General features: G+C 55.0%; 1 protein-coding gene across 4 annotated transcripts in view; it reads left to right on the top strand.

The window, feature by feature from the left end:
• C15H7orf50 (chromosome 15 C7orf50 homolog) overlaps positions 1 to 15,522 on the top strand; it is a 96,121-nt gene that overhangs the window by 74,952 nt on the left and 5,647 nt on the right. The gene's annotated exons all lie outside the window — the stretch shown is intronic.

Below are 15,522 nucleotides of genomic sequence, written 5' to 3'. Positions count from 1 at the left end.
GCAGTGATAAGATCAGCTGCATTCCACAACAAGGGCACTGAGGACTGCTGGGAAGGAACCCGAGTCGCCCTGTTTGCCAAGACTTCGCATTTGCTCCTTTCTGGGGTCTGGGGGGTACATCTGCCCTCACTAGCAGCAGCGGTTCCCCCTTTTCTCCACTTTCTCTTGTGCATTTGTGCATCTTTAGCTAGATTTGATTCCAGGGAACACATTGGCTTGGGGAGGGGATGTTTTTAAGTTAATAGGGGGTGTAGCTAAGTTGCTAGAATGCTTTTCTAACATGCTTAAAGCCCAGCATCCACCCCCACCTTCACATGAACAAGTGACGGTGGTGGATGCCTGTCATCCCCGCACTGAGAAGGCAGGAAGATCAAGGCCAGCCTCGCCCAGAGAGCACTTAAAGCTAGCTGATCTGTGTTAGGATTTCTCCCAATAAATAAATCTAATATCTTATGTGTAGAATTATATGAATATGACTGAATGCCATTAAGGGCCTAGCATCTCGGACTTCTTTTAGGGGGTTAGGGAGGGGAATAGGGTCTTACTATATAGCCCAGGCTAGCCTTGAATTTGTGATCCTCCTGCCTGAACCTCCCACGGGTCGGGATGTGAGGTGAAAACCATCACACCTGACCGATTGATCGATTATTCAGCTTATGCTGAAGGCGGAGGCGTTGAGCTGGAAGCGGAACGGGTGGTCCAAGTTCCCTTGAAGCTGTGGTTCCTGTGTGGTGAGCCACAGGGCTTATCTTTGCCAGCATGGGTGTCATGCTCCTTCCTGGCACCCTTTCCATCCCTTCTCATCAGACCTCTCTTCCCTGGCTGCTCTCCAGGGCCTTTTCTGTCCTCGGTGGAAGTAAGTCTTCCCACCAGTAAGTAACATAAGAAGGGCCAGGCTGCCTCTCCAGCTGTAGCTGGGCGCTCTGGCCTCGAGATAATCCCCAGGTCACTTTTAGTTGCTCTTGGCAGAGGAGAGCCTGGCACCCAGTGACTCAGTTCACGCTGAGAAGACTGCTCTGCGGTCTTCTGTGGGGGACAAACTGGGGTGCCTGAGACTTGCAGCTAATGGAGCATCTGTCCTGACCAAGGCCCTCAGGGAGACTCCAGGAATGGCAGGAATTGCCTGCATGCATGCTAGGAGCAACCAGACATGGGGGCCTGCCAGGAGGCACCAAGCCCCTTAGCCTGTCCTGTCGCCCTGGGAGCCCTGCTCCATCCGCACAGCCTAGCCTGAGGCTTTGGGAGCTCCAGACCTGGACATTCTGGCCCTGCAGTAGCAGCTGGAGAAAAGGGAAGCAGAAGGAGGTGGTTTTCCGGCTGGCAGGTGCTAAAAATAGAGGCGAATGCGTCTGACTTCGCCCCCGGCCTGTCCTATTTGGTCTGTGTGCCAGATACTGTTCCCCAGCTGCGGGGCCGCTGGGCCACTCCTGACTAGGGAGGAGGCAGGGAAGAGTGACACCACCGTACCACAGACACTGCTGCCTCACCTTGGGGATATAGTAGCTCCAAGGACCCCTTGCTATGGTGTGCCTCTGTGACACACAGATCCACAGAAGGTCACCCTTGCTGCCTGGGCCCCTGTCACTCACGGCCATTCTATTGCACTGAATGGCAGAGAACATTCCAGCTGAGAGTAGCAGAGCAGGGGAGGACAGCGTGGATGAAAACACACAGGGCCACAGGCTGACCCACCTCAGCACTGTGTCCTAGAAGAACGGGGGCCTTCAGTGTGCCTGTAGAACAGCGCGTAGGGAGTCCACTCCTGTGCACAGTGTCGGGGGCTGGAGCTGGGCTTCATGTAGCACAGGGGTGCTCTGTTTGGTTTTCTGGGCTGACCCCAGTGAAACAGGCACTCGCCTCTTGCTGGGCAGCTGAGGTCCTAACGCCGCAAAAATCGTAACACTATTAGTGTTAATGATGAGCTCTTTAAATCTAATTAGCAAAGACACTGGGGGATGGGCAATGAGACTCCCTAACTGGCAGCTGTTGGGTGCTCCCTTGCTTGCCAGGTTGCCTTGGGCAAAGGAACTATCAACCAAATGAGCCCAGTGAATGACCCTAAAGGCAGTGGCTGCTTTAAATTTAAACTCTCAAGTGATAGCTCCGGGCTCCTGAAGGCAGGACCGTTGCAAACAGCTTGTTCCAGACCTTTTGCTGTTACAAGCCTAAGCAAACTCAAGAGGACTCTGTAACTATTTGCACATTAGCCACGGGGAGGGCGTTGCCCCTCCACCTAGCCTGTGATTGGTGCAAATAGAAGCCTTCATTTGCATGCTAGCTTTGCTGTGATTGGGGACAGTGCCCTTCTTTAACTATATAAGCATGTCAGCCACTCAGCTGGGAGACAGCCAGTCCCCTCCTCCTGTGGCACTGGGCCCAATAAAAGACTGGCAAGGAGCTGGACAGTGGTGGCACACGCCTTTTTTTTTTTTTTTTTTTTTTGGCACACGCCTTTAATCCCAGCATTTGGAAGGCAGAGGCAGGAGGATCTCTAAATTTGAGGACAGCCAGGATTACACAGAGAAAATGTCTTGAACTATCTCCCCGCAACTGCCACTGCCCCTGCCAAAAATAAAATGCTGGCAAGGGACTGGGGTATGGTTCATTGGATAAAATGCTTGTTGTACACGTGTGAGGACCCTTGTTCAGATCTCCATCAACCACGAAGTGCCTGCTGGGCATGACGTGTAACTCCAGTGTGAAGAAGGCAGAGACAGGCTCCCCAGAGCAAGCTGGCTAGGTAGACTAGTCACGTGAGCTCTAAGCCCAAGTGGAAGATCTTAACTCAGGTAATCAGATGGGAAGTGAGGCTCCTTGGGCCCACACAACAACACACACACACACACACACACACATACATCTGCGCACACTGCGCACACATCCACATGCTAAGAGAAAAACAGAAAGCCTGCAGTGGGCAGCAGCCAGCCAGGCCACTGAGCCACAGCGGTCAAGAAGCTGTTGAAATGGGCACTGAACAGCAGAAGTAGAGGCCTAAGACAGGCAGCCACCCATCAGCAAAGCAGGGGCAGCAGCTACTGGGGACACTTCTCAGGCCTGAGTGTTCCCCGTCTCCAAAAACCAGAACAAACAAAGGCAAGAAGAGGCCCCCCGCCCCCCCCCCGCCCCCCCCCGCCCCCCCCCGCTTGAGCTCATCGCTGCAGGGCGCTGCTTACTCAGGAAAGGGTGTGGTGAGCGTGCTCTCACCAATCACAGCAGGGCTGCATGCAAATGAAGGGTTCTGTTTGTACCAACCCTAGGCCATCCGCTGGGCTACAAGCTAGACGCGCCCCACTCCAACCTGGCCAAGGACTGCGGAGTAATCTAGAATTTACCGAGGTTTGGTGAACAGTCGTTTCTGTGACGATATTCTTCAGTCGGGCTCCCTGTGGAGTGTTCAAAACAGGTGGGCTGCCGTGAGGGTGGTCCAGCCACAGCAATGTGCATTCGTGCAATCACGGTGTGCAGCCCAGAATCTGGTGTCTTTCTCAGTCTCTCCCCACCTCGTTTGTTATATAAAGTCTCTTCCTGTCTTATTTAGAGTTACTATTGCTGTGACAAAGCACCATATACCGAAGCAACTTGGGAGGGACAGTGTTTGTTTGGTTTATATACATCCACAGCACTGTTCATCATCGAAGAAAGTCAGGACAGGACCTCCAACGGGGCTGGAAGCTGGAGGCAGGAGCTGATGCAGAGGCCATGGAGGGTGCTGCTCGCTGGCTTGCTCATCGTGGCTCGCTCAGCCTGCTTGCTTACAGAACCCAGGACCACCAGCCCAGGGATGGCACCACCCACAGTGGGCTGGGCCCTCCCCCGCCAATCACTAATTAAGAAAATCCCCTACAGGCTTGCCCACAGCCAATCCTATGGAGACATTCTTTCAATGAGTCCCTCTCTCCTGAGGCTCCAACCTCTGCCGAGTTGACATAAAAATAGCCAGTACAATCCCTGATTCTGGAGCTCACTAATTAGGCTAGGCTGGCTGGCCAGGGAGCTCCAGGGAGCATCCTGTTGTCTCCCCCCCTCCCCCCAGTACTGGGATTAACGTGAGCAAACCAAGCCTAGCTCTTTACTTGGATGCCAGGCGTGGCAGGTAGTGTTAATCATCAGCTTGACAGAATCTAGAGTCACCTGGGAGACAAGCCTACAAACATTCCTGTTCTGGATTATCTTGAGTATGTTAATTAATGTGAAAAGACCCATCTTTATTATGGGCAGAAACATCCCTTGTCTGGGAGTTTAGCTGTGTAAATAGAGAGAGGGAGCTGAGCATTCATTTCACCTTGTTCCCTGACAGCATGTTATGAGCTGCTTCTAGTTCCTGTTGCCTTGACTTCTCTGATATGGTGGCCTTGACCTTGAACTGTGAGCCAAAATAAACCGTCCTCCCTTAAGTTGCTTTTGTCAGGACATTTTATCACAGCAGGAAAAGAAACTAAAGCCCTGAGGATCCAAACCTGGGTCCCCTCATCTACAGGGCAAGACTGTTCCCGCTGAGCCATCTCCATTGCCCACCTAACAGTTTTCATCTCTCTCAGAAGCTCTGAAAGGGTTTGTACAAGAGCTCAGTGCAAGCTCAACCCAGCTTGGTGTTGATACCCTTCGACAGCACTCAGTTGTATTCACAGAGCTTTGCTGCTCCCAACTCCCACCAGGCATGGAGGCAGCAGGATTGCTTTAAGTTTGAGGCTATCCTGAGCTAAAGAGTGAGACCACACTCAGCAAAGAAGGCTTAGCCAGTAAAGACCCTTGGCGCCAAGCCGACTGAATTCAGTCCCAGGTAGAAGGAGAAAACCAATTCCCTTAAATTACCCTCTGCCCTCTGAGACTCTTCTGTGCTCTTCTGTGCGTGTGCTCTTCTGTGGGGGGTGAGGAGGTGATCACCACCCCCGCCAAGTAAATAAATAAACGTTTATAGAAATAGTAAGACCTGGGCCAGTGAGCTGTCTCCGTGAGTAAGCGTGCTTGCCGTGCGAACCTGATGCCCTGAGTTCAGTCCCCGGAGTCTACACGGAACTAAAAACCAAATGGAAGCCAGGTATGGTGGCACACACCTTACCAGGTAGAGGTAGGTGGATCCCGGTGAGTTCAGGGCCAAGCTGGTCTGAGTTCCAGAACAGCCAGGGCCATACAGAACAATCAGGTCTCCAAAAAGAAAAGGGGAAGTGGGGAGGTGCTGGAGAGATGAGTCAGCCGAGAAGAGCTTTCCATGCTCTCCCAGAGGACTGAAGGCTAATTTCCAGAGCCCTCTTGTGACTTCCACAGGCACCACGCTTGCACACGCAACCTCCACACAGATGAAATAATCTAAAAAGAATTTTTAGAAAGAAGAAATGAAAAGGAAACCAGATGTCATATGCAGCCGTACTCCTGGCACTCCTTCCCTTCTGTTTCTTTATTGAAGTATGTGTACCTGTCTGTGCAGACACCTTGTTCCAGCAGTGCCCACCGGGATCCCTGGGGCTGGAGTTACAGGCAGTCGTGAGCTGCCTGGTACGGATGCTGGGAATCGAACCCCGGTTCTCTGGGAGTGCTCTTAACCCCTGAGCCATCTCTCCAGTCCCTAAATCATTATGTAAATAAGTGAGGCCCTTCAAAGGTACACACACACACACACACACACACACACACACACACACACGCTGTTGCCCCAGGAACAACAGTTGGATCCCCTGGAGCTTTCTGTATGGCTACAGACTAGAGTGTACTGGGAGGTGTCTTTTCTGTCCACACCTTTAGTCGATAGGGTGGCACACACCTTTGATGCAGAGGCAGCAGATCTGTGTAGCTAAGGCTACACAGAGAAGCTCTGTCTCAAGGAAGGAAGGAAGGAAGGAAGGAAAGCCACGTAGATAACACTTCCCTCGTGCTGTGCACAGCAGGTGCCTGGGACTCTGCCTTTCAATCACTGCTTGCCCCACCTGTCAGTCAAGTGGCAGCAGCTGTCTCTCTCCCCAGAAATGTGCGCGAAGGGCCCAGCTCCCCAGATCTGGCCAGCCGGGTATGGATGGCACAGGCTGGAGAAGTCCACAGAGAGCATCACACAGATGCACGCCGCTGTCCGCCAGGCTGGAGGAAACCGGCGGGGTTGTTTTGTGGGGGTAGGTGTCACGTGGGCTAGGCTTTCTCCACCCCTGAGATTTTCACCTTTTCGCCTGATGAAAGGAAGGCGGAGGAAACCCAGGCTGGTCTGCCGGGAGGTGCTGAGTCTAGGGAGGGCTTCCCACCGCTGAGTTCATTCCCCAAGGTTGTCACCATCAGCCAGTGGCTCTGCTGGGGTGGGTGCCCTGGGTTGCCCAGCCAATCCCAGCTGTCTTAGTTATTAGGCTCTCTGTTAGAGTGATAAAACATAGTTAGCAAAAGCAACTGGGGAGGGAAGGGTTTATTTCTTTTAGGTCACACAGGGTAGAGGGAAGTCAGAACAGGAACTCAAGGAAGGAACTGAAGCAGACACCTCGGAAGAGTTGTTAACTGCCTTCCTCTCTGCAGCCTAACCAGTTTGCTTTCTTACAGCACCCAGGGCCACCTGCCCAGGGATGGCACTGCCCACGGTGGCCTGGGCTTTCACATATCAAGCACTAACAAACACCTGAAAAAGAACGCACCCACAGACTTGCCTACAGGCCGATCTAGCAGAGGCATTTTCTCAATTGCTGTTCCTCAAAAAAACAAAGCACTAGCTAGGACAGCCAATGCACAAAGTACTCTCCCCTCTCCTTTACCTTTGCTATTTTCAACTTTGTATTTTGAAATAGTTAGGGGTTACCTTGTTGGAAAATAGCACAGAGGATCTAACCACCTCCGAGTCCCCACTGGAGGCTGCCACTCTGTGCCCTGTCCGTGGCCCGCTCTGATGCCACAGCTCCTCCGCGTGTCCCCAGAAATGCCAGCCCTGCTTCCTGACAGCGCTTACAGTGGGCGGACCTCTCGGTGCTGTACGAACGGCGAGCGCACAAGCCTCAAAAGCTCGGGAGCAGACTTTCTCCTTTCACCGCAGGCCCTGCCATCAGCCGTGGTGCGTCCCCGTACTGCCCCAACTGCCAAGGTCCAGGGGCTTTGGTGCGGACGTGCAGCATGTGCGTAACCAACCTGGCAAGGTGTCTTATTCCAGTAATGACAGCACTTAGAGGCCCAGGCAGAAGGATCACTGGGTTTTCCTTTTTCTGTCCCTGTTCATTCATTCAACCATCCATCCATTCTTTCGTTCGTTCGTTTGTTCACTTTGTGTGTGGGGTGTGTGTGTGTGCGTCTGTGCGCGCGCGCCCCTCTGGAGCTGGAAATGCAGATATTTGTGGGTTCTAGGAACCCAACGGGCCCTCTGCAAGATCAGCAAGTGCTTCCAACTGCTGAGAGCCTCTCCACCTCCAGATTTTGTGTGGAGAGCTACGGAACCCAGGTCCGCAACGCGCAACCCAGCTACAGCCCTGCTTGTACAGGGATGAGGCCACACACATGCCCAATTTACGATTTACGCACAGCCGGGAGGTGCGGGCACGTGCACCGGCAGAGGCCACGCCCACACGCCGGGGGGGCGCAGACGCGCCTGCGTCACTGTCCAGCCGGCTGGATCTGGTTCCGGCCAAGTCCCCGGCTGGCTGCTGTAGAGCGCTCCGGTGCTGGCAGCCCGCGCCAACAACTCTCGGCTGCCTGCGAGCGAGCCAGGTCAGTGCGCGTCTGGGTGCGGGCGGCGCCATGTGGCCCCGAGGCTCGGGAGGGCGGCCTCGCCCTGTAGCCACGCGAGGTCGCCCCGGTGTCCCCACCGCTCCGCTCCCTGCGCCCCGGGCCCGCAGCCAGGGCCCTGCTGGTCGCCTTAGCGGCCGGCCGCCTTTGAGATGGCTTGCCCGATTAACCAGCCCACCGACCGTGTGGGCAATCGAGGACGTGTACGTGCGTGTGTGCAGAGCCCTAACCCAGAAATGGCAACTCGGTTAAGAACTCCGGGAGGGGCGTAATGGCAAACTTTACGGGCACTTGCTCAGTGAAGTCCTGTGTAACGTTGATTTCGGTGTTGCCTGCCACAGTAGCCTCTTGGGTTTCTCTTTTCTCCCCAGGGACCGGTCGCTCTCTCCACTGCGCCTTTCCACTGCGCGCGGCTCAGGCGCGCCTTTTGCAGGGGCTCCTAAGGTCTAGGGGAAGGTGGTGAGGTTGGGGCCCTTAGGTGAGAACTTTGCAGTCTGTGCTCGCAGGCCGCCACTTGCAACGTCACCTAGCGGGGAGCAGAAGGAATAGGGTCTCAGGCTGCTCCCCAGCTCGGGAGCCTGGTGTTTAATAAGTCTTACTGTGCACAATTGTTCCGTTTTGTTTTTTGTTGTTTTTTCCTTGAGACTCCATTTTCTGCACAGTTGCAGCTGTATGCGCCTCTGCCTTGGATGACTCTGCACGTTGCCTGATGGGCTTTTCAAGCATTCCGAGTCCATTTGCTTTAAAATAGCAAGATCAGCACAAACAAGTTAACACCAACCGTCCCGGACCGCGTTCACCATTTGTGCCTCTGTGTTTGTTCTGGGCGTCCCTGCCCTCGTTGGCCCAGAGCTGTCTTCACATTTCTGCTGTAGAAGCAGGGTAGTTCTGGGTTCCTGGTGAGTCACTTTTGGTCAGGCACAGCGAGAAAGCTGCCGTGAGCCTAATTCACTTGGGAGCCCACCAGGCAGGTTTGCGTGTGGAGACAGCTGCTGTCCAGAGGCAGGCAAAATCAAAGGCCTTGTCTGTGCGCTCGGAGGCTCAGCTAGGATTGGGGTTGGGACCTGTGGTTGTGGGAGCAGCCATCTCTGTGGTGGGCAAATGTGAAGCTCTAGAGAAGGGGAATTGGGTACCTGGCCCCGCCTAGAGGGAAGCCAGCCAGCCAGGGACTGCAAAGGGAGCGGGCGTCTTCAGGACATTTTCTTAAACAGGCCTGCAGCTAGGTTGCCGCTGAAACCAAGCAGACGAGACAGACTCAGCTCCGGGGATGCGGTGTGGCCTCTGCCTGCACAGGGGTTCTGAGCCAGCAGGCTCTTCCCGGCATGGGAATGTACGCAGTAGCAGGGGGCGGTTGATCCCATCTGCCTGCCTCCCTCTTTTGCATGGAGTCCTGCCATGCCCGACTAGATAGAAAGCTGTGTGCAGCTTCCTCGTCTCAGAACCCCACTCCTTCCCTTCAGGGTTTCCTACTGCAGGTGTCTGCTCAGAGACCTCCTCGTCTCCAGGCCTGCCTGTCCGCTGCTTCTGAATAAACCTGGGTGTAGGCCTGGCCTGTCATCCCCTGTCCCCCACCACCACCACCGTGTGTGTGTGTGTGTGTGTGTGTGTGTGTGTGTGTGTGTGTGTGCGCGCGCGCGCGCGCGTGCGCGCGCGTGTGAGAGAGATTGAGATATTCAGGTGGCAGGGACCAGTTCTCTGGTTCTGCCCTTGCTCTTGGTCCAGGAGCTTCTCTGATGGACGCATTGGGTGTAAACTTGAACTTTAGCCAGAGCTGAGCTGCTGGGCCCAGTTCCTGTGACCTGCAGGCAAAGGGACAGAGATGGTGGGTTTATCTTCTGTGGCCAACCCCTCATCCTAGTCAGCAAAGTCTCCGCCCCTGCCCAGCTCTTCAAGCTCCGGGGGTGTCTGCTCCCGTGGTGGAGCCGGGCCCGCAGTGATGGAGGACGGACCTGTGAATGGCAGGCTGTGAGGCGGCAGTAGTACCCAGAAAACCGATGGGCCCTTTGTAAGCTTGTCAGTGGGGCCAGTCAGCCTGAGTCAGGTGGGTTGAGGTCAGAGAACCACGGAAGCCCTCCTGCAGTGGGGGCACTCCCAGCCTAGAGGCCCTGTGGGGATGGAAGAGAGGCACTTCTCAGGAGTCCAGACTCCTCCCTCCAGCCTGAGGTCACGGTCAGGTTTTGCCCTGTCTGATAATCTCCCCCACCCCCAAGTAATGTTTCTGCCATGACTGCAGAAGGGCCTGCATCCCGACAGAGCCTGGGCCTGGCATCACTTCAGGGGTCCCTGTTCCCCCAGGCAGCTGGTGATGGTTCCGTCTCCATCTTACTGTCCAGGTGGAGCATCAGATCTGCTGCTCAGTTCCTCCGTTCAGTTCATTGAGGAAGCAGGGGTGCCCTGGCACTTAGTGCATTTAAAACTCACTTCTAGAAGGAAATCCCTGGGTGGGCACCACCCTTGGCCTTGGCTCCGAGGTGTGGATGCAGAGCGAACGGGGCGGCCACCGTCCCTGTCCTCCAGGAGCTCACGTGTGCCTGCCTGTGAGCGCCTCGACGACAGAGCCGGCGTCCACCCCTGCACTGCCCGCAGACCGCCGGCTTTCGGCAGCAGCCTGTGCCCAAGGGACCACCCTGAGCTGGGTGTGCGGCTCTGCAGGCTGTTCGGGGTTCAGAGTGGAAGGGACGTTGGTTCCTCTCCAGCGAGAGCCAAGGTGCTTCTTAATCATCTAAGTCTAAGATGCTGAGGAGGGAAGGAAGGGAGAGCGGGCCTTCCAGGTTCCCCTGGGCGTGTGTATCCAGGGTAGCAAGGTGAATCCGCTGTGCGTGACCAGATAAAGAGACCACGTGGCCTGGCAGTTGTCCCAACGTCACTTCCCACATCACCTGTGTTTTCATAATTATCTCCTAATAAAAAGCTTCATTTAAAACACGATCCCTCCTCACTCTTCATTATTTTCTCATGGTTTGTTTTCAGAAAACTTGGCTGCTGTGTGAACATAGTTGGGCAGTAGTCTGCTGAAGTCTGGGAACTAGAGTGGGCTCTCGGGGTTGCACATCTCTGTAGGACCCCGGGCTCCGGCTGCTTCCACGTGGGCGAAGGAGACAAGGCTGTGGGCTGGGCAGTGGGAACAGACACCCGGTCTCTAGACCAGAGTCCACCGGCCTTGGCATCCAGCCCCTTCAGCCTCCACAGGGCTCATGTCCTTCCCCTCAGACATCGCTGTCACTTGGAGGCCATACCTAAAGCATCCCTAGTGGCTGGTGGACGGGTGCAGGGGTGTCAGCGAGCACTCTCCAGCCGCAGAGGCACCGCCTGGGTATGTGGTAGACGGAAGACCCGTCAGCCCACCTGCCATGCCCTCGGGACTCTGTCCTGTGTGTGAACTGGGGGGAAGGACTGGATTCCCTGCCGCTCAGGCATGTGCCCAGTGCGGCTGCTCTGGTCATGCAGATGGGGATGGAGACGAGAGAGGGTCCTCAGCCATGTTTATCCTTACCCCTGACCTCAGTTACTCCAATGAGAAGGACCCTACAGAGCAGCATTCCTGGCACTGGCCCTCTACAACTGAGCCTTTGAGGCTTTTATTTTGGTACAGACTTACTGTAGAGCTCAGGCTAGCCTTGAACTCTCATCCTGAGTGTTATTTATGCTGTATTTTGAAAAACAAAAGTGTGGCAAGCAGGGAGTGCCCACTTAGCATACAGAGTAAAGAAAGGTCCCTAAGACTCTGGTTCTGGGCCTTGAGCAATGGCATCCAGAGCGACACTGGGCATGAGGAGAGAGAACAAGTCCTGCTTTGCCCCCTGCTGACCGCATCACCTGAGTGTTTTTCATAGAGAAGCGTGGAGTAACAGTTAAGCAACGCGGCCCAGCTTTCGGCAGTTGGTGAAGGCCCTTCCTCAGCCTTCCACACAGAAGTGCTCTTTTGACCTCTGTGGAACCCTGAGGGCCTTGAGGCCCAGGGGGTGTGCTGCAGTACTCACCTGTCTCCTCAGGCCCTGAGGCTTCAAAAACGGGTTTCAGCCAGGGGTTCCTGATGAAACCTGTGAACAAACAAGCGAAGCCCACGCAGCCGCCCTGAGTTCAAGGCTGAGCCTGGGGTTGCATGCACCTGTGACGGCGAGAGACAGTGCTGGCCAGAGTCTTTCTCTGGCAGAAGACACCAGTGACCTGGATGGCCCTGCTCACGGGCGATAGAGTGAAGCAGCCTTGCCTTACAACAGGCACAGACAGGCCAGGCTCTGTTACCGCCATGGCCCAGAATGGCTGGCCAGGAGTCTTCTGAATGCCTTTGGGTAGAGTGTATGTATTTGCTCCCAGGAGGCTGAAGCAAGATTGCCTCCAAGTGGAGGCTAGCCTGGGCTTTATAATCATGGGACAACTTGAAGCTAACCCCTGGCCCCATCATGCTGCTTAGCAGATGGACAGACCAGTGTATGTCAGCGATGGAAAGTCCTGTGCTTGGAACCTGTTCTCAAATCCATAAGCGCATGAGGCCTTGAGTCTTGGGGATAATGCGGACCTGCTCTCACAGCTCAGGCCACAGCTGGCACCCTGTCGTGGGCCCTCTTGCTGTTCTGCTTGCGTTCCAAGGCCTCCAGTGTGTAATGAGGACCAGGCAATCTTGAATTTAGCTGCCAAGGCTGTTGAGGCCTGACTCAGCTGCAAACCAAGACTATTGATGGCAGATGTGGGTTTCGCTGATTCTGCTGTGGCCCCGAAGTGTCGGCCTACCAAGCGCAACTGGCTGCCTCACCACCTCTGGGCTGTGGTAGGGATGACAAGGTGGCCAGCCCACCATCCACACAAGGACCCTCCACAGGGTGTGGAGTTTGTCGATTCTGGCCACCCAAGTGTCCCATTGTACCATGGGACAGACAGGAACTCCAAATTCCCAAACGAGGAGCCAGGCTTCATCCAGTCAGCTCTCTGGAGATCTTGTTTGAGGTTTTCAGCAAGTGCACAGGGCGCTTTCAAGTGAAATTAGTACCATTTCTCAAGGGAAATGGAGCTTAATGCAGGACAGGAAAGCATTTCGAAAGGAAATGTCCAGACAAGACACTGCAGGAGGAGGCTGAGGTCCCCAGTTGATGTTCCTGATGCAACGGCACTTTGTGGGTTCTAAAAAACTTATTTTTAGCCAGGCGTGGTGGTGCACGCCTGTAATCCCAGCACTCCGGGAGGCAGAGGCAGGTGGATCTCTTGGGTTTAAGGACAGCCTGGTCTACAAAGTGATCCCAGAACAACCAAGGCTACTCAGAGAAACCCTGTCTCGAAAAAACAAAAACAGAAAAAGTATGGTTTAGACTGTTATATGGGTGCGTGTTTTACCTACGTGTACCCATGTGCACCGCATATGTTCCCACAGAGTTCAGAAGAGGGCATTGGAGCTTCTGGATGGTTGTGAGCCACCACGTGGATGCCAGGAACCAAACCCAGGTCCTCTGTAAGAGCAAGAAGCACACTAAACCACTGAGCCGTGTCCACACCCTGTGGGTGCTTTTTACTGCATGTGTGTGCAACGCTATATAGAGAGTTTAAGGCAAGAATGAGCTCCTGTCTTGAAAAGGGGGTGGGGGAAAAGGCAGCTCTCATCCTAGCACTGCGGAGGCTGCAGAGACAGAGTTGCCAGCCTGGGCCACATGTCAAGTCCCTCTCTTGAAACCAGAGGGCTGGGCAGGTGGCTTAGCGGTGTAGAGCACTTGTCAATCTTCCAGAGGACCCAGTTCCAACTCTCAGTGCCCACATGATCACACCATCCATAACTCCAGTTCCAGGAGCTTCGACACCCTCCTCTCACATCAGAGGGCACCGGGCACGCATATGATATGTGTACATATATGCAGACAAAACACTTATATGCAGAAGTAAGTCTAGAAAAAAACAATATGAACAGGAGGTGGAGAGATGGCTCAGTCCAATGTCTCCGAGAGACCTGAGCATGGGGACCTGAGTTGACCCCCCGCCCGGAGCGCACGTGGAAAGCCAGCGGGGCCTGATTGTATCCCAGCTCTGATAAGGTGGAGAAAGGCAGACTTATTTCCAACTCTTGCTCATCCTCCACCTCGCGAGCACTAGGAGAGCAGTGCTCCACCTTGCCTGGTTTACGGGGCGCTGGGCCAGAACCCGGTGTCCTGCACGCCAGGCACACACTGTGCCAACTGAGCTACGGTCCCAGCCCTGTTGTCTTGACTGACGCCTTGCTTGTCCTGTCTCTTCATCAGATCCCAAGGCACAGACGTCACAGCACTGAGATGTGCTTACTCCGATGGCTACAGATAGAGACCTCCCTCTAGTCTTCACAGGGGCCAGCGTGCTCTCCCTCGGAGGGGCAGTGTTAGGGGGTGGGGGTGGGGGGTGTTCATGGGCACCCTGAGACAGTTCAGAAGCAGAGCAGTGCTTCTGAACCTTGCTAAGGCTGCGGCCCCGGGATATACGTCCTCAGGTTGTGGTGACCCCAACCATAAAATTACTTTTGTTACTACTTCATAACTGTAAATTGTGCTGCTATCGTGGATTGTGAGGTAAATATCTGTGTTTCCTGACGATCTTTGGGGGTCATGACCCCAGGTTGAGAAACACCACCCTGGAGACAGGTCCGTCTTTTAGAAGAGTGTTGCTAGCAGTGTGGACAGACAGGCAACAGTGTGGCAGAGCCTTCAGGAGAGCTCAGACCCAGTGCTAGGGACGGCATGGCGGAGTCCCTGAAGAGGGACCTCAGAGCACTTGCAGCAGAGGCAGGAAGTTATTCTTGTACTTGATGAGCGAAGTTCCATAACGAGGCCGCCGTGTGGCTGAGTCCCAGGCGGGACTGGGTAGGGAACAGAAGTGCGGCATCCATGTGGCCTCAGTTCCCCAGAGAACCCATGGGATGGCCTGTCCCGCAGGGTCTCGTTTGGACAGTGTCTCTACTGGTTTCCCGAGCAGCCTGGAGTCTGCCATTGGTTCTTCGTGGCAGCTTGTCATCTTGCACCAGTCCAATCCAGGGCCCATGGCCTCCCGGTGGAGGGGGCATATAGGCTGCAGAGCCCAGGGGACATCAAAGAACCATCATTGCTGCTAGTCTGTGTGCAGGCAGCATCTCCAGGCGCAGAGAGCAGGGTCCTGGGGCTGTGCAGAGATCACACCCACGAGCTTCCCACCCTCCCCAGCTCACACACCAAACTGCTCCCCGCTGCTGTGCCTGCTCCCTTGGTGGACCCTGGCCCGGGTGGTGATGTGCTACCCATGTGGTGTGGGGTCAGAGGCAGGCCTGCCCAGGAAGGCCTGTCCACTTCCTTCAGTGCTGCAGTTTATACAGCACTCAGCCACGCAGCTGGCAGCTGGGGCAACCAGATTCCCCTTCTGCCCCCGGGGCCCAAGTTGACACCGCAAGGCTCCTCTTCGTGACCCTAGCACCCTGCCCAGAATGCCACCTCAAATTGGAACCTCTCCAGTTTGAGGGGATGCAGGGTGTCTGTGGGGAAGAGAAGCAAGAGTTTGCCTTGGGTGCCAAGCAAAGGCTACCGTGTGGGGACGGTGCCCTGCTGTGGCCTCTGGAGTCCCTGCTGTCTCAGCTCCTCTGTAGACTGACGGGAAACTGCTCTCATTGAGCAGATGTGTCCTGTGGCTGGGCTGTGGGTCTGGGGTTCCCACGGAGGAGGGAGCGCTTCTGTTTGTGTTGTTGTTTTGTTGGGTTTGGGGAGGTGTTTGGTTGGTTGGTTGGTTTTGGTTTTTTGAGCCAGGGTTTCTCTGTGGAGCTTCGGCTGTCCTGGACTTGCTTTGTAAACTAGGCTGGTTTTGAACTCACAACAATCTGCCTGCCTCTGCCTCCCGAGTGCTGGGGCTAAAGGCCTGCACCAC

The sequence above is a fragment of the Meriones unguiculatus genome, chromosome 15 (assembly GCF_030254825.1).
Source record: "Meriones unguiculatus strain TT.TT164.6M chromosome 15, Bangor_MerUng_6.1, whole genome shotgun sequence".
NCBI classification, from domain to species: Eukaryota; Metazoa; Chordata; class Mammalia; order Rodentia; family Muridae; genus Meriones; species Meriones unguiculatus.
This window is presented reverse-complemented; position numbering and strand designations above follow the sequence as displayed.